We start from the raw sequence: 20,126 nt of genomic DNA, 5'->3' as shown, positions 1-20,126 counted from the left end.
ATTAAAAACACTGGATTCGTTAAGATGTTAAAACCACATACGTAGAGAGCTGACGTTTACAATACACAGGTTCCGCAGAGCCAACAATGGGACTTCTACGCACGGATTTTGTGTTATGTGGGGGGTCCTGGAACCAATTCCCTGCTTATAGCAAGAAACATCTATATTTTCTGCATAATCAAAATGTCAAGAAAATGCTAATTTCTACTATTTACTATTAACCTCTATTAATGAATTACGAAGAAGCTCCTCCAAAATAACCAAATAAACAAGATCTTGCTAGTTAAAGTGCATGTTAAATTTATGTTAAACAATCAACCTCCTAAACGGATCTCTGGTTTTACAGAGAAATCTTCCCTCGGTAATGACAGGGTATTTTTTTAAATTCCTACAACCTAATCATAAATTCTTGGGAAAATAATGAGAGCCAATTTTAAAATATTCAAAGTATTATCTATATAATGCTGAAGATTCTATTTTCTAGCAGCATTATTAAGGTATCACTGACATATAAAAAATTACATATTTAAGGTATACAATCTGATGTTTGAAAATTCTATTTAAAATTTCAGGGATAGCAAAAAAAGTGATCAAAATTATAAACACAATAGAAGGAATAAAGGATTCCATCAGTCAAGAAGAAATTAATCATGACAACTGATATCTGAGAGGGAAAATGCTTAGAATACCTGCAAAAAATAAAGCATGAGATATATAACCACTTCATTCTAAAAGTTTCTTGATCTAAAATCAAAAGTTAGTTTCACAGAATATAGAGAAAGGTAACAAAATTATCAGTAATCAGTCCACTACATTAGAACATATTTAAAACTTTGATTTCCTGGACAATGAGCAAATTTAAAAAAAAAACAAAACTGTAAAGGGGCCAATTATTTTCTAAGCTACTTTAAATTTCAAACAAGTACAGTATTTACTATGAAAGTTCTATAATACCTTATATAATCAGGCCAAATTTGGGGATTTAAGCCTTCCAAACCACAATCCCTCTGACTGGATTTTCAACTTCAAAGTAGTCAGCATTTTAAATCTGGCGTGTAAAACTTCTGATTGCAGGAGAATTATAACTCCAATTACAAAAGACACACATTCCAATAGTCAAAACCATAGCTGCAGAAGAAAGAACTTCAAAATCTTATGAGAGAAGAACTGAACAAGATTAAACAAGATTAAGAGCAGAATTAAACAAGATTTGCATTCTGCCGATGCAGAAATATCACAGAAGAGAGGGAAATGAGATGAATATATTTAAATTTATTTACCCAGGTTAATTTACAATAGTATTCTAAGCTCAATCAATATGGAGTCTGAAGATTATGAAAAGGAGTCTGGGAAAAGAAGTAAAAGACAAGTTTAAAACAATGCTAGGAACAAAAAAACAAAAAATACAAAACAATAAAAAATAATAAAACAATGCTAGCAAATTTTTATGAGTAGAAAATGAAAGGAACAAATGAGCATTAAGGCTTCCAATGAACTTGCTAGGCAATCTAAACTCAACATTTAAAGTACCAAAGATAATACAGAAGAGAAGGAAAAGCAATGGAGGAAAAAATATCAACTACCGAACCAAAGCAGCTATCACACGTGAGGCAGAGAAGTAAATGAAAAAGAGTAACACCTCACCCATCTAGATACACTCGAGAAACAGAACAAAAGGCTTCTAAATAATCAAGATGCCACAAGGGTCAGGTGTTTAAAGCTAAAATGCCATTCCCTGCAGCAAAATCCCTATTTTACACACAATTCTAAACAGTCTCATTCAGTTTCCAAGTAGCAAACAAGAAATGGCAAGATAATCATAACAACATGCAAGTTGGGGTAGAGGACAATGAAAGGGGAAACAGAAAAACTATGAAGCGAGCAAGAATTCAGAGTTCAAGTTTTAGGACCAAGTGGCATAAAGGCACAAATAACTATACAAATCAATAGCGAAGGGACATAAGTGTATTTTAACACTGTATCATGATCATCATAATTTCTATGAATAAATCTGCATTAACAAAAAAATAGCTCAATACGCTCTGTTTCTTCTGTTTATGAAGCTAGAAGACTTCTAATAAAAGATGGGGCGCTAAATATAAACTTTCCCTCCAGTTACTCCAGATATGCCACTGAAATAAAAACAACTCATAAAAGAAAGAAAATTGTAAGAGTAAAGAAATTAAAATTGAGGCTAGAAAGAAAATCCAACAAATTTCTGAGAAATTAAAGTATATGAGGTTGATAGAAATAACAAGCAGAAAAAGTCACAGCCTCATCATACCCTTTAAGAGTGACACGGAAAGGATGGGAACCAACACGTCTGACAAGATCCCCAGGAAAACATGATTATAATGTAAATGGTACAGCAGAGGGTGGAAATAAATAGTAGGGTTAAAAATAAGAGAACTGAGTATTACTTAGGACTAACTATAAGGGACAGCTATATCTCCCATCCCCTATTTCCAAGCTACATCTAAACAACTGACATTTTACCTCCAGGCAAAAAAACAAGTCAGCTTTTCCCTAAATAAAGTGAACCACTATCTAGGGAAAGCTAAGTAGAGGTGTGGCACAGAGTAAACACATCTCATCCATCATTTAAAGGGCCCATACATAGCCTAGCAGCTAGCTCCTCTCTCTTTTACCCTAAAACAATCTGCCAAAAGACAGATCCTACTCTACTACCTTGCCCCACAAAGTGCTCTGGCCAGAATTCCTACTCAAAGGAAAAAAAAATCTAATAGGGAAAACAGTCCAAGGAACAGGGGAGGGAGGGTGACCAGGAACCTAGTCTGTCTTTCTTAACCATGAATGGACAACCAAGAATTATCAGGCATATAAGTAAAACTGAGCATGAAAAAAGAATGATTACAAAAACAAACATAAAAACTGACCGGAGGAGAAAAGGAGATAAATTATAGACACAAGGAGACACAAGGTATCTTTAAAAAAATCTAATTTACACATTTTAAGACTCAAGATGATAACACAACATAATGTAAAATGGTAGGAAAAGAAAAAGAGAACAAAACTTACAGATTACCCCCAGGAAAATCAGCCAAAATACTAAAGGGGAAAAAAATTCCCCTGAACACAGAACAAAGAGAAACACAAAATATAAAAGATGAGACAAGGAAGATCAAGACAGAAAGCAACTGCCCACTGAAAAGCAAAAAAGAAGATGAAGTGAGGACATTTTTAAAGACAGAGAAGAGAATTTCCAGGAATTGGAAAAATAATCTGATTCAGACTGTATCTACATAAACAGCCGAACAAAACAAAAATGACCTATACACCTCATTATGACTTTGTAGAAGACACAAAAGAACGGATTCTAAAAGCTTTCAGACAGAATAAAGAGCAAATCACCTTAAAGGGACAGTGAATCAGACTGATACACGACTATTTTTTTTTTTTTTTTTTTTTTTTTTTTTTTTTTTTTTTTTGAGACGGTGTCTCACCCAGGCTGGAGTGCAGTAGTTCCATCTCAGCTCACTGTAACCTCCATCTCCCAGGTTCAAGTGATTCTCCTGCCTCAGCCTCCTGAGCAGCTGGGATTACAGGCGCCCACCACCATGCCCAGCTAATTTTTAGTAGACATAGGGTTTCACTATGTTGGCCAGGCTGGTCCCAAACTCTTGACCTCATGATCCACCCGCCTCGGCCTCCCAAAGTGCTGGGATTACAGGCGTTGATACATGACTTCTAATCACCATCCCTACATGCTAGAAGACATCAGAGCAATGCTTTCAGGGTTCTAAAGGAAAATTATTTCTAACTAACAATACTGCACCCAGCCAAATTATCAATCATTTGTGAGAATAGAATGAAGACTTTTTTACACAGAATTCGGAAAGTTTGCCTCTCATACACACTTCTTTTTCAAAGAGTTACTTGAAGATGTACTCCAACAAACCGATCAAGCAGATGCAAAAAAAGGAAAAAAAAAAATGTGTAACAGAATGGATCCAACTCAAGAGTAAGGAGAAAGGAAGTTACAAAAAGAGACCTAAAAGAGTCCAAATGGAGGCAGAGTTACAGACAACTACAGATAAATAAAGGATGCAGCACAAAAGGTAGTATGCTGAAGAGTTGGGGTATGGGGGAGCTGGGGTGTAGGGGAGGCTATGATCGAGGCATATAGTACAAGAAAAGAGGGTAATTTAAGACACTAAGAAAACAGGAAGTCCTATTCAAAATATTTTAAAGTCCAAAGTTAGATTTTGGTCATATCTAACTTTTAAAAAAAAAAAAAATTTTTTTTAATTCGATGGTCAGAATTGATAAAATAAGTAAAATCTACTTATCGTCTATATTATCAACATGTTTCTTCTGGCAGCCCAGGGACAGAAAAGAAATCATAATCTAAGCACATTATCTGGCTCAGCATTAAATAATACACAGTCATAATATCAACAGTTTTTATTGGTTTTCATAATTTAGAGACAACCTGTGGACATGACAGCTGAAATAACAGGGGAAAAAACATGTATTTGTCTAGGCCAAGGGTGTCCAATCATTTGACTTCCCTGGACCACACTGGAAGAAGAATTGTCTTGGAGCACCCATAAAATACACTAACACTAACAATAGCTGATGCGCTTTAAAAAACAAAAAAATCTCATTATGCTTTAAGAAAGTTTGTGAATTTGTGTTGGGCCACATTCAAAATTGTCCTGGGCTGCATGCAGCTCACCAGTCAGGGACTGGTCAGGCTTAGTCTAGCCAATAAAAAGTACAGCTACCAGTTTAGAAGAAATAATAATAAGGTAATACATGGAAAATTCAAGTAATTTCTAAAGCTGATAAAGAGAAAGGTGAATCAACATTAAGGCTAGGCACTAGGGTTCATGCCTGTAATCCCAACATTTTGGGAGGCAGGAGTTCAAATTCAGTGCATGCAAAATAGCGAAACCCTGTCTGTACAAAAAAATAAAGTAGCCAGCCACAGTGGCACACACCTGTAGTCCTAGCTACTGGGGAAGGTGAGGCAGGAGGATCCCTTCAGCTCAGAAATTCTGCACTCCAGCCCGGGTGACAAGAGGAGAGTGTCGCTCAAAAAATAATACAAACATATATACATATACAATATATCAAGAGAGAGAGGAAAACACACACACACTAGAAACTAGGATGTTTTATAAAAACAACATAGCTCCCTTTATTGGATATACAGAAATGAACCGCTCCCCATGAACCTTACCTATCCCCTAAAAGGGGAAAAAGTTTTTTAATTAAGGATAATAGGCCGGGCGCGGTGGCTCAAGCCTGTAATCCCAGCACTTTGGGAGGGTCCGAGAGTGGGTGGATACGAGGTCAGGAGATCGAGACATCCTGGCTAACACGGTGAAACACCTGTCTCTATTAAAAATACAAAAACAGCCGTTGCGAGGCTGGCGGGTGCCTTAATCCCAGCTACTCGGGAGGCTGACGCAGGAGAAATGGCGTAAACCTGGGAAGGCGGAGTTGCAGTGAGCTGCAGATCGGCCACTGCACTCCAGTCCGGTTGTGGTGCGACAGAGCGGACCCGCCTCAAAAAAAAAAAAAAAAAAAAAGATAATAGTTTCTTTCCATTTAAAATCTATTTCTTTCAGATACATTCAATCTTTAAAGCAGTAGTTCTCTACTGAGGGTGACCTTGCCCCCAGGGAACATCTGGTAATATCTTGAAACATTTTTAATTGTCACAATTAAGAGAGATGGCACTAGCATCTAGTAGAGCCAGGGATGTTGCTATACATTCTACAAAGGACAGGAACTCACAACAAAGAATTATCCAGCCCAAAATATCAACAGAGTCAAGTTAAGAAACCCTACTTTAAGAAAACTCTTCCGACTTGTATAGATTTTCTCTGTTCTTCATTCTTATCATGGTGACTGGGCATAAGATAAAGCTTTCATGGACACTAAAGTATTACGATTAGTCTAAATACACACCCATAGATTGCCCTGGGGATCCTCACAGGCCTCTAAGGTTTGAATATCGGCCCTCACTGAGTCACAATGGCACATGCTGATGAATATGTTGGAGAAGTATCCAGAGGATCTCCTAACTTGGCCCCATCCACCTCAGCTCTTGCTGGTACGGATATTATTACAGTCTCGACTACCTCCTCTATCCAGTCCCTGGCTTATACTTAAGGCAACACTAACTGCTTAACAAATAAATCCCAGATTTTCACACAATTAAAATTTTTCATTAATATTACAATCCATTGTGGGTGTTCCTGTTTGGTACACAACTTTCTTTCACATGGTCAATTTAGGGACTGTAGATCTTTTCAATCTTATGGCTTCACCATCCCTTAAGAGTCTAAGCCTCTGCATCTGGCCCTTGAATTAGAAAAGAGAAAGTGAAGAAAGAATACCTATTTTTTCTGCCACTTCAACCCAGAAGTGACAACAAATTTATTTCTATTCACATTCCACTGGTGAAAAACAGTCGTGGCAGGCACAGTGGCTCACACCTGTAATGCCAGCACTTTGGGAGGCTGCGGCGGGCAGATCGCTTGAACTCAGGAGTTTGAGACCAGCCTGGGCAACATGGTGCAACTCCATCTCTACCAAAAATACAAAAAATTAGCCAGGCACGGTGGCGCATCCCTGTAGTCCCAGCTACTCGGAAGGCTAAGGCACAAGAATCACTTGAGCCCAGGAGGCGGAGGTTGCAATGAGCCAAGATCCTGCTACTGCACTCCGGCCTAAGCAACAGAGTGATACTCCATCTCAAAAAAAAGAAAAAAAAAAAATAGTTGCAAGCACAATTTTTGGTGGGCAATGAAATGAATCTGCCCTTCCCACAACCTCTGTCTACTACATGGTCCCTCTCTCACAATAGCAGCCTCATGACAAGTTTGCTGGCTCTCACTCTACTAACTTCTATTTCCTTCACTAGGCATATGTGAGAACATCCAGGTCCCTTTCAGACCATGTAAGAACCATGGAAAACTCACAAGAGTACTACCTCTGGCCCCCTCTCTGCTTAAATACACCATTTTCTTCCCTTTTGGCCACCCCAAGTTAGCATAGGGCCAGGGCAATAGGCTAGTAAGTGGCTGTACCAGTTGTGAACTTTGGCAGTCTGGCTCCAGGGTTCGTGCTATTCTGCCTCTCCAGATTTCTAAAATAGGTGATAAGACAGCACACTTCCATTACTACCAATGGATATTTGTAAAGCACCTACATCTTGCAAAACAGCCTAGGAACTATTACAAACTCCACACTATGATGCACAGCACTGCTTTTCTTTACTTCCAAATTGCTGATCTTACAAGTTATTACAATCATAACAATGTGCAAAATTACACACTAAGCAAAATTAGTCTCCAGAAGTCCCTCATCCTACTCTCCACTTGAACAATGTACCTGTGCCCTCACATCCAAGGCATCCCACCTCATTACTTCTCTCTCTCCAGATCTACCATACTTTCATCCCATCAAAATATACCAACACAGATTCCATAATTTCCACATGGGCCCCAGCCTTCCCTGTAAAAAATTATGTAATCTGACAAACTCTTCCTATTAATATGTAGGCATTTGGCAGCCAAAAAGCAAAAATCATCTTACCAGTAGTCATCTCAACAGGATAAATTTCAACTATACAGATCTATGTCCCTCAAATATCACTAAATAGGCCTGGCATGGCAGCTCACACCTATAATCCCAAGCACTTTGGGAGACCAAGGTGGGAGAATCATTTGAGGTCAGGAGTAAGACCCTGTTTCTACCAAAAAAAAAAAAAAAAAAAAAAACCTTAGAAATTAGCCATATGTGATGGTGTTCGCCTGTAGTCCCTGCTACTTGGGAGGCAGAGACAGGAGGATCACTTGAGCCTGGGAGATCGAGGCTGCAGTCAGCCACGGTAGTGTCACTGCACTCCAGCCTAGGTGACAGCTCAAGACCCTGTATCAAAAAAAAAAAAAAGGCCAGACGCGGTGGCTCATGCCTATAATCGCAACACAACACTTTGGGAGGACAAGACAGGTGGATCACTTTACGTCAGGAGTTCAAGAACAGCCTGGTCAACATGGTGAAACACCATCTCTACTAAAAATACAAAAAATTAGCCAGGCATGGTGGCAGGCACCTGTAATCCCAGCTACTCAGGAGGCTCAGGCATGAGAATCGCTTGAAACCAGAAGGCAGAGGTTGCAGTGAGCCGTGATCACACCACTGTACTGCAGCCTGTGTGACAGAGTGAGGCTCTGTCTCAAAAAAAAAAAACAACAAAAGAAGGTATGCTATGAAATAGATACATCCCCAGTTTGCTTCCTCATTCCATGCATCCCAGTAAGTATTCCCAAACGTATGTTGTTTACCAAGGAACTGAGAAAATTGAATCAAAGAGGCATCAGACCCTGGCCACTGGCCACTTCAGAATGAGAGAGAACTGCACACAAAAAAAGAAAGAAAAAAAGTGAAATTCAGGTTATGGTATGGTAGGACTTCCAACCCCCTGGAACATGATTAAACTTCTAGAATCCTGGCACCAAATGTATACACTCCAAGCATGAGATGGGTGGATCCTGCTATGAAGACTCTGAATAAACCTAGTAGGAAAGATTCATAGATGCTCTTACTTAGAAGTCCTTCAAGTAAACAGATGGGTCTACCATCTGCTTATTCGATCTTTCTGCATAGAAAACCACCAGTTGACAATCTTCTTTCCCCACCTAACACAGAGCTTCTATCAGTATATTATTTTCCTGTACTTAAATATGAAATGTAACGTAAAATGCAACATTCATGTCTGTGTGTATGTTGTGGGGAAGGAAGATTTGTGGGTATCCAACATTTTGAAAGACAAAAACAGTGAGTTACAGAGAAAAAATAGTAAAACTAGGAAATGTATTATATCAAAAGAAATAGTAAAACTAGGAAACTTATTATATCAAAATACATAATATATAATCTAAATATAAGAGGAAAGAGAGAGAACCCAGAGCCTGCATCTCCACTTCTAGACTGGACTCCATGACCCAGTGCTCTAGGACTCCCTGGCCTAATGACTTGGAGCCAGCCTTCATATTCTGCTGCTTTTCTTCTCTGGGTTATTCTCCAAAGGCAAACCATGTCACAGTAGTGGTAGTTACTTGGTAATGGAGTTACTGTGTTCAAGGAGCTTGAGTAGGTTGTACTGAATCACAATGTATGCCTAGGGGGAATATCCAGCATACATGTGCTGTGCCCTAAATGAATTCAAGATAGGAAGAGAGAAATGGATTTGGCTAAGAATCTGGAGCTAGTTGTTTATTCTCTTATCTCAGGCACTGCAATTTAAAGTTAGCCATGGGCCTGTATTTCCTGCTAATAAACCTCATGTAACTGAATATGTGACCCACGGCAAATATTTTAAGCTCCACGGACCTCAGTCCTTTCATCTGTAAAAATGAAGAGCTTGAACTTGATCTCAGAAGATGCTTCAAGCACTAACATTTTGTTGGGTTTTTTTTTTTCCATCTCTTTTGATGCTTCATCTTTTATACCCCCATGACATATAGTTATTTGCAGGGTCACATAAACAATAATTTTACTGAATGTTTCCTATTTATTTCCAAAAGACATTGATGAAACACACATAAAGCAGCAGATTTAAAGTCACTCCTGTGCCTTTTATTTTTCTACCCCCTTTAGAAACCGTAACTAGGTTAGCAATAGAGCCTCCATTGACCAGAGGGGCTTCTGGCAGTGACAGCATTCTCTGGTTCATTTTTTTTCTTAGACGAAGTTAAGGTGCCAAACCTAAAACAATTTTCCTATGCAACATTTAGCATGGAAGGAATTATTGAAACCACAGGGTGGAAATTAATGATTAGCTTGAGATGCCATTAGCATACCAGCAGGAGAAAAGACTAAATGAGCTATGATCTGAAGTAAAATATGTCATCCTGGAAATTGCAAGTGATGTGATGGAGGAACAATGGTGGGTAATAGGGGAGGAGAAGAAATGAGCTATTAGACTGAGAGGAAAGGAGACAAGCGTATAAATTAAGAGGACCAGACAAGGAGACAGCTTGNAGCCTTATTCTTTAAAACAATTTTTTAATTATAACAACACCAATTCTGTGAATCAGCCTTATTCTTTAAAATAATTTTTTAATTATAACAACTTAGCTTTAAATATTGTTATGTTATTTTATTTCCAGTTACTCTGAAATTCCCCACTAAGAAAATGACAACTACATAAATAATAAAATAAATATTTGCTTTACCCCAAGTGTTTTAAGATTTAAAACAGGATGTCAGTCAAATACAAGTAAAATGAGGGGAAAAAAATCAAGGTTATATTCCATCTTCTTATAAAGTAAAGTGCATTTTATAAATCACACAACCAAAACAGACTCAGGAAGATCACAAGGTCAAGACCTATCAAGAGGAGCAACTGCAAATAAATTATACGATGCAGTATATAATATGATGGTTAAAAGGATAGGCTCCAAAGTCAAAGGTCAGGTTAAACCTCAAGTTTAAATCCTTTCAGCAGGACTTAACTTCTCTGTGCCTCAGGTTTAGTTCAAATCCTGGCTCCACCACTTACTTAATCTGTCAGTTGCTCAGGTTTAAAAAAAAGAAAATAGCCAGATTGGGGGTGGTTGTCAGGATCAAATGTGATGACATGTCAAGTACTTCCAGAATAGTACAGTACCTGGTATACAGAAGTTGATGCACATTAGCTATTAATATGACCTATAACAATTTCCCTCTGAATTTATCAAGTTTTCAAGAACTCTAAATCAAAAGCTTCTCCTTTTATTTGAAAAAAGTCAAGCTCTGAAACCATTTCCTCTTTTCCAGTCCTTCTTGAAAATGGGAAATTAGCAGGTAACTGGCTTATCATTTGATGACTCTTAGTCTTCATATAATAAAAGACTCAAGACTCTTTTAGTCTTTCTATAATAATATTCTCTTCCAAATATTATACAAAGGACAGACTGCTCTAAGGATCAAAAACACTACAAAGAGTTCACAAAGTATAATGAAATTCTGAGATTCATAAATGAACAAACAGCTACTGGCACAAAAAGCTTAGATAAATAATGCAGATGTCTGTTCGTTTGCTCAAGAAATACTGAATTTTATAATAAAACACGGAAGGTAGAGATCTTCATGGCCTATAGTCACATCACTAAAAACACAGAAAATATTTTTGGTAATTTTTTTCTTAATAACTGGAAAACCCCTTATCACAACAATGAATAGATAAATGACATTACAAGCAAAGACAATTTCTTCAAAAACAAATTATATAGAGAAAAAAAGCTTAAAGGCTCAGATTTTCTGCTACACATATCCCTTACTTTGAGCTTCAAAAATTTGAGGCTTCTAGAATTCCTTGTGGTTAACATTAAGCAGTAATACAATTAAGCCTCATTTGTATCAGAAAACATTAAACTGACTGAAAGAAAATTATCCAGAATTTGGATTCTGATCAATTTAAACATAATGCCATGAGTCATCTAGATCAGTCAAGCAAATATTAGAGTTCATGACAAATGAATCAAAATATTTTTTAAAGATCTGGAAACAAACGTTTTAAATAATTTTGTATTTGCTGAAGTCCTCCTATGTGTGACACACTGAGGTAGGCACATTCATATTGAGGTATGCCCTTTCACATGCATTACGTAATTTTGTTCTCCCAGCAACCACGGATTATTATCCTGATTTTACAAACGAGAAAACTAAGACCAACTGATTTGCCGATGGAAATGATGCTTGTATAAGATTCAGTCAGAACACCAATTCAAATTTTCTGACCCTCACCGTACTGCCAAAACTCAAGCACTGTCAATCTCTGCTCTTGCAAAGCACGTTAATCTTTTTATCTAGGGAGAGGTGAAAATAGAGATGGGAGAAGAAAAATTCTTCATGTTACAAAAAAAGACTCACTGTGCTTTATCTGACATAATTTATTCAGTCTGACTTAAATGCTTTGCTGCACGTTGTCTACCTGCTTAGACATCGCTTACCTTCAGATACACAGCCTACACCAAAACCTAACTCAAGAATCACCTCCTCCAAGAAAGTTTCCCAGATTAAATGACCTGTTCCCCTCCTCCCAAGCTAATATCCTTCCTTTATCATTTCGCACTTGCATTTAGTTTGGACTACATTAACAGATACTCCTTTTGTTCTCCAGTCATATATCTGGAAGTAGATATTTTTCATTCATTAACTATTGAGAATTTGGAGATTCAATGGTGAGCAAAACAAAGACCTTGCTATCATGGAGAATTTACACTATCTGGATCTTCAACAAAGGTAAAAATAACAGGGTATAAGAATATGATGCTCTAGGACTAGGATTTCTTCTCTGTAAGTTCTCCGAAAATAGCTCTCTCCCTCGCAAGCTTGATAACACTTTTCAGGAAGAAAAATTCCTTCTATCACGCCTTCCGCATGAGAATTTTATGACTTTGTGAGGATATATGAGGGATGGGGACCAAGGTGGGAAGAAAGACAGATCTAAAATCTCTCAGGGATTTCCCACATACTGCCATGAAATATGCACACAACATGAGTCTAGACATCTCTTCCTGTGTCTCATCACAAGGAAGCTATACTTTGGCCACAACTGTTCCAGTCAAGCACCTCTACTAATCTCCTTGTATCTAGCCACCTTCATTAAAAATTGTATATTTCTCAGAGGCTTTTCTTTTTTTTGAGACTGAGTCTTGCTCTGTCTCCCAGGATGGAGTGCAGCGGCATGATCTCGGTTCATTGCAACCTCCGTCTCCCGGGTTCAAGTGATTCTGCTGCCTCAGCCTCCCAAGCAGCTGGGATTACAGGTACGCACTGCCCCGCCCAGTTAATTTTTTTGTATTTTTAGTGGAGACAGGGTTTCAACATGTTGGCCAGGCAGGTCTCGAACTCCTGACCTCAGGTGATCTGCCCACCTCGGCCTCCCAAAGTGCTGGGATTACAGGCGTGAGCCACTATGCCTGGCCTCTCAGAGGCTTTTTTATTCAAGTTGTGTTTGTCTTATTTGCAGGTCATTATTTGTAAGATTAAGGCAGGACCTATGTCCTCTTTGAATTGCCTGATGCTCCAAGAACATTGCTATAAATGTTTTTAATTTTCGATATAATACCAACATTACAACATGACATTTCAGGTATTGTTATTAGGATTAAAGTTTTCCAAATTAGTATCAGAAAACTAAATCTATGTACTGTATCAATTCTTTGTCTTTAATGCCTCAATTCAAGAAATCTGCTTTTGAAGGATTATTTACAAACCAAAGCAAGTTGAAATGTACTAACACTGGTTAAAATTCTGCAATTCATACTTTTAAACGAAAGATCCGCCAGGCGCAGTGGCTCATGCCTGTAATACCAGCACTTTGGGAGGCTGAGGCGGATGGATCTTGAGGCCAGGAGTTGGAGACCAGCCTGGCCAACATGGTGAAACCCCATCTTTAATAAAAATACAAAAATTAGCCTGGCATGGTGGCACGCATCTGTAATCCCAGCTACTCAGGAAGCTGAAACATAAGAATATCTTGAATCCAGAAGGCAGAGGCTGCAGTGAGCCAAGTTGCACCACTGCACTCCAGCCTGGGAAACAGAGTGAGACTCTGTCTGAAAAAATAAAAATAAAATTTCTTTTGTAATGCATATTTTACAAATTCATAATTTCATCATTTTTCTTAAAACAAACTAAAACATAACTTCATTATACACAATTGTAAATTTATCCCCAAAGTGTAGTCTAAGGCTTTCAATTTTTAAATGAACCAAGAAACTGAATATTGACAAATGTATAAGTACCCTGAATGTGTTATAAAAAACATAATTTGACTGCCTTTAAAATGCAATAACATTCTAACTGGAAAATATAGTAGCATCTTTCCACAGATCAGAGATTCAATAACTATTATGATCCAATCAAAAAGAAATAAACCATGGCCATTTTTAATTAAACAGGCATTTCTAAGCACCTGTGTACACGGTATTGCTGTTCAAACGGTTGACATGGAATGTGACCGCAATACCTTGATGTCCATAATTAAAGACCCAAAAGGTAGCTTAAATTTCATCTATTCCCTTTCTCAGCTCTTTGAACAGGCATATTATAGTCACTCCATACATGGTTAATATCAAAAAATAAATAAAAGTTACAAATATTTGAAATTAGTTGTACTTTCATAGAGAACAGTTTTAAACTGCATGGCCTTACTCTTCCTTTTCCAACCTATTTTATAAAACTAGCATGATCTTAATAATTTCACTGCAAAACAGGTTCTAGCAAGCATAGAAACTGATGATAGCCTCTCAGCATGAGCAAGTTTAGATGAAACCCTAGGAAATTAGCAAAATCTTAACAATCAATTCACCCACAATTCTCCACAATTCTTGCTCTCTCTAGGATACTAAGGGAGGTAAAAACTGTTTTAAATGATTATTTCAAAAGCAGCACTAATTTGGGGAAAAACTTAACTGCCATGCAGGAGACACTGTATTACTATCCAGACGTCATTTAAGTCTTCCAGCAGCAGAAAGGCAAAAACATCACTAAATTTTTTATTTAATGCATATATACTTACATTATCAGTTAGTTTACCCATCTGTTTACGTAGTACAAGTTACCTATCATTTCAGAAAGCATTTAAATAAAATGAAATTAGGTTACGTTCTGCAACGCAGATGTATCTCATAAAGAGGGTTAAATGACTTTTGTGAATGGAAAATCTGCATATACTGTTGCTTCGCCTCAGCCAGTCTTGAGTGGGTGGTTCAATGAACCTAAAGCATGCTGCATGTGAAGCTCCTTGGAACCTGACTCTACTCTTGAGAGAGGGCTTAGAAACAAACATTAAATTTAAAAGCACAGCAAAGGCTTGGCTTTCCTCCCACGTTACAACAAGGCCAGAACTGAGGCTTAGAGGAACAACACCGTGTCGCTCGGCTCTGCAAAGGCGGGTGCGGTCTGCGGTGCGCGGCACAGCCTCCTCTGGGGCTGTCACAGGAAAAAAGGAGCCTCGCCTTAACCGCACCAAGTGACAAAGCGCCAGCTCTCCTGGGCGCGGGGGCTCCCAACGAGACCCATGCCATCGACCTATCAAACTTCAGGAGGGACAGACACCCGGGGCGGTCGAAATGCTCCAAGAGCCTCCCACCCCAGTTCCCCTGCCGCGGCTTTTGTAAGGCTGCAAATGCACCTACTGTGGGCCTCAAAACACTCCACCCCGCCAGCCTTTCCAATCCCCCTAATCCAAAATGGAACAAAGGAGCCAAAGAACTCCTCGGCGCGGGTGGCCAGGAGTCCCCGACAGCCCGAGCTCAGAATGGGGCAATAAGGGTGCGCAGTAGCTCTGAGGGGCGCGGACCCAGCACCCCCACCTCAGGAATGGAGCAACACTCACCCGTGCGGAGATCCCAGGAAGGCGGGACGCAAGGAGCTGGTTCCTCCGGAGTCCCCGCGGCGCCGGGGTCCGGGGCCCCGTACGCGTCTAGTCAGACCCCAACTTCCCTCAGCCGCTGTCGTCGGCGGCAGCTGGGGCGCGAGCCCGGACGGAGGGCGCTGCCCAGCTGCCGCGGAGGCACTGCCAGCTCAGCCTCCGAGTGGGGCAGGTACTTTCGGCCCCGCGGTCCACCGGCCAGGGCGGACCCCCACCTTCCCTCAGAGTCGGCTTGTTACCGGCAGCGGCTACTGCGGAGTCCAAAGCTAACACTACAGCCGCCGCCTGGCCAGGAGCGCGTCGCGGCCTAATGTTGTCATCCGCCGCGTCGCCGCCTTTCTGGGCACCCAGAACCGCCAAGATCCTTCACATTCTAGCGCCCTCCCACTGCCCGGCCCGCCCCTAGGATCACGGGCTTCGGCCACGCCCTCTTCCCGTCACGTGACGGTGCCCGGAGACAGCAGTGGAGTTGCTTACCCTGCCAGGTGGGCGCGAACAGCGCGGGAGCCGGTGTCCACCTTGCTTTGCCAGGGTGTTATCGCCAGGCAGTCCCCTTCCGCATGCCCAAGGGCAGCCTCAGGAAGCGAGCCCACCACCGTCGGCCCAGCGCCTGTTGATCGGCCAGGCCTTCTGGGCCGGTAGTACCGGGCCCTTCTTGACCTGAGGAGATTGCACAGTAGGGCTCCCTGATCTCGTCAGGGCTCAGTTAGGACCCCTCTCCAGCCTTAGGCTTGGTAAAAGCTTTAGCGCAACAAAGAAAAAAGAACGCATCGTAGAGTGTCTGGCCTAAGAAGCATTCCGTAACTACTTGTTCCTATTTCTAGTAGCACATTAACCGTGGCATTTAATTTACTGCTTCCCTCATTAGAGGTTTTTTTTTAGGAAACGGTGTATTTCAATCACGCTGGGATGAAAACAGCCTAGCAAACTTATTTTTATTCCTTGTGTTCAGGATCCTGCTGCCAGTTTTACAGTCATTAAGTTTTACAGTGTGTTAGGTTGGTGACAGTTTAAACGGGTACACAGGAATTTGACAGTTGGTTCCATTTTTAAAATAAAGCCTAATTCTTGAATTTTTTTTCTAATGCCTTAACTTTTTTTTCCTAATGGCTTAACTCTAGGACTTAACCTTTTGCCTTCTTTTTTAGCCATAATCCGAAGAACCCCTCTAGCCGCCTAATGAAATAAGTATTCAGAAGTAAGGGAGGTAGAATAGAGAAAGATCATACTCAAAACCCGATCACAATGAAAGCAAATGAGAAAGCTTTCTGTAGTAATTAAACTGCGGTCGTAACTCATTTTCCCTTGTAGCCCAGAACTAAGAATTTTTTCTTAAGCTATTCTCATCTCATTACATTTTCTTAACAAGAAGTCAGAAGGCATTCTGATAAGTTGGATACATTGAAATGAATAAGCAATAGAGTTTGGCCTATATAATCCTTATTATTGATATATTTCATAGCAGCTCTTAAAAAATTATAGAATTACATTGTTTTATGTTACCTAATAAAGAAAACAAAGGCTGCCAATGGAACTATGCCACACCGCTGATAAGTAAGGCACCTTTAAGCCACATCTTTTTCTTTTTTTTTTTTCTTTGAGACAGGGTCTCACTCTTGTCTCCCAGACTGGAGTGCAGTGGCGCCCCCTCTGCCCACTGCAATTTCCGCCTCCCAGGCACAAGTGATTCTCCTGCCTCAGCCTCCCGAGGATCTGGGATTACAGGCATGCGCCACCATGCCCAGCTAATTTTGTATTTTAGTAGAGAGGGGTTTCACCATGTTGGCCAGGCTGGTGTTGAACTCCTGACCTCAAATGATCCACCCGCCTCGGCCTCCCAAAATGCTGGGATTACAGGCATGAGCCACCGCGCTTGGCCTGAAACATATTCAGAGATGTAAACACATGGGAAACAACGAGTCTTAGAATCTCTGAGATATTGTCATGAACTGGTGTTCCAAAGAGGAAAAGATTCTACCAGGTTCTGTTCTGAAGCCTGAGAGACTGTAATACAAATAAATGTGAAGGAAGTTTATTATTCTGTGACATTATTTCAGCAAAGCTAGTAACTTTGGAGTTTGTTAACAGTTAACCTGTCTCCTGTTTTCTAGAGGCATGTTTTCAAACTGCAACTCAAAATCCGTTTTATTTTATATGAAATAGGCTAGGATATAAAAGATCAGAGTGCATAATATCTAGTAAGGGCAAAAATTGCTTCCTGAAACTTTTTGTTTCAAATATGGTGGAAGGTGAGAGTATGTTCTGTTGTGATTTAAACAATTTCTTACTGTGAGTTGCAATCAAATAGATTTGGAAAAGAATGTTTCTAGATCATAGATAACATGCAAAATACACCATATGGACCCTGTTTTTCTGGTACTTTTACTTTGGAAACTGAGACTAAAGATTGGAAAAAGGTGGCAAATTGCCTTGCCTAATTCTCTTCTGCCTCAGCCCCAATTTCATACACTGGCTTTTGAAAATTTGATCATTTGTTGTAAAAAGCAAGAAGCAAGGAAGTCTAGGTTACAGAGTTAGCTATTGAGATATATGACTACATAAATTACTCTATACATTTCAAGTTCCAAAGTAGGACTACATGCTCTTTGAGAAATGATACTAAACCACTGTTTTTTCCCCAGTGGATGACAATCACATTTTGAAGCAAACAGCCATGGTATACTCAGGATTATGTAAAAAACTGATAGCCTAGGTTTAACTGGTTTCAGCTCCACTCAAAAAAAAAGAAAGTCCTAATGCAAGTAATCGAAAGTGAAGATATTGCATAACAAATGTAAGTATATCTTTCACAATCTTCTCTAATTTAATTATCACTAGTATAAGAGTTACTTGTCATGAATAACTAATGATTTTGACATACTTAACAACTGATTGCAACACAAAAATATATTAATCCACTACATTTGAAAAATCGTTTTTTCAGATCCTTTCAAATCTAATATTGTGATTCCAGGAAATGATAATTCAATCTAGCATTTTCAGTGTAATGACAACATAAACAGAAACTAATATGTGATCCTGTGCTGTAACTGAAAAATATTCAGTGACTCCCAGAGATACCCTGCAAGTTTGCTACTCTTACAATGATTTTAAGAATGACATTTTGAAATAAAGCTTTTTTTTTATAACGATCCGATTTTAACTCCAATGAGAATTCATCTCTTTTGCCTACTGCTTTATTAATTATACATTTCTAAGAATGAGAAGTTCTTTCCAAATTAGTTTAAGCACTGACAGGCTTGACAGCCTTTCCCAGAGTATATTTCAACCCTGACCTAGAATGACAGAGATGTGGCTTGAAGTTGTTTGCTTTTTTCCAGTTGGCTTATCCTGTTAGACACTTAGGTTACTGACAATTACTAATCAGGATTCTAGACTAAAATCCTCATTTTCTGGAAGAGAATTTAGATTAAGAGCAACCTCAGCCATAAATAAGGTATTCAACACAGCTTTGAAGACTCCTATTCTTATTGGTCATGTGATTTGCTTCAGCCAGTGCTTTGTGAGCAGATGTTAAACGCTAAATCAAAACAGAAGCTTTAAATTTGATTGCAAAATTCAGGTCAATCTCTTACTCTTGTGCCACCTGCCATGAGAAAGGTATGTTCCAGATAAGATCTCAGAATAAGAAAATATATGGAGCAGACCTGAAACTCTCATCCTGTGCAGAACTGAAGCAACTGACTTGCAGCTCCTGACATACAGCTACTGATGTGAAACAAGAGTAAATCAAAAATATTTGTTGTTGTGAATCACAAATATTTTTGAGATTGTTGCACAGCATAATCTTGCAAATCATCTAAAGTGAATTTGAGCCAACAAATTCGTGAGTCAAAGGCTAAATGTGCTATGTAACAATAATACTTGTCTATTTAATAAAATAAATAACAGACACCTACAAACTAGTCAACCAGCTATTTGGTAAATATCCACCTAAAATATATGTTAAGAAGTAGTCTTTATAAAATCTATAGATTTGCATGCAAAATATTTTCATGTAAGCTATTTACATATTAATTTTAAATATTTCTGTTTAGTATTATTTGTCTTAAGTATCCCTTGAGGAAAATTTGGATAATAAAGAGAATATAGGATTCTGTTTCTAGAAATATCAAGGACTAGGTCACACCGGTCACACTGAAAACAAAATCCCTGGAAAAAAAATTTTAAATCTTATTAAATATACTGATTAACTGACAATAAAGTAAGAAATTATTAAGTTAAAAAACTAAATGAAAAAAAAAAAAACTAAATGAAGGCAGAAACCTAGAGTTTAGCAGAGTCAGCCAACTTTTATCTCAAAGGCATGTGCTAAACCCAGTTACTAGGAGCTTTGGTTTTCATGACCTTGTAAGAAAGACACAAAACCCATGACCTGCATTATACACATACACACACACACACACACACACACACACAAACTGCAATTCCAAAGGATTTTTAATTAGGTGTAAGGATATACTGGCAATAAACTTGCCCCTTGCTAGCATAGGCAGCCATCCCCCAGAGTCTACAAAGAAAATTAGCCGTCTTAAACCTTGGCACCTAGTGGACGGGGAAAAGCAAAATCGTGTCTGAGAATTTGGAACCGCAATCCAATTCTCACACAAAAATGTAGCTTGAATTCATTCTAGCTGGGTGATCCCCAAAAACCTCACGCTAATAATTAAGTTTGTGTGTTTTTTTTTTTTTTTTTTTT

The 20,126-nt window shown here is 39.1% G+C and overlaps 1 protein-coding gene across 1 annotated transcript in view; it reads right to left on the bottom strand.

Moving 5' to 3' along the window:
- Positions 1-15,788, bottom strand: part of OSBPL8 (oxysterol binding protein like 8) — a 209,750-nt gene extending 193,962 nt beyond the window's left edge. The window contains 1 exon segment of the mRNA XM_017872516.1: positions 15,371-15,788. The gene's annotated coding sequence lies outside the window, so the exon portion shown is untranslated.
- Positions 15,789-20,126: the final 4,338 nt, after the last annotated feature.

Source organism: Rhinopithecus bieti, unplaced genomic scaffold (genome assembly GCF_001698545.2).
Source record: "Rhinopithecus bieti isolate Rb0 unplaced genomic scaffold, ASM169854v2 scaffold_5476, whole genome shotgun sequence".
NCBI classification, from domain to species: Eukaryota; Metazoa; Chordata; class Mammalia; order Primates; family Cercopithecidae; genus Rhinopithecus; species Rhinopithecus bieti.
This window is presented reverse-complemented; position numbering and strand designations above follow the sequence as displayed.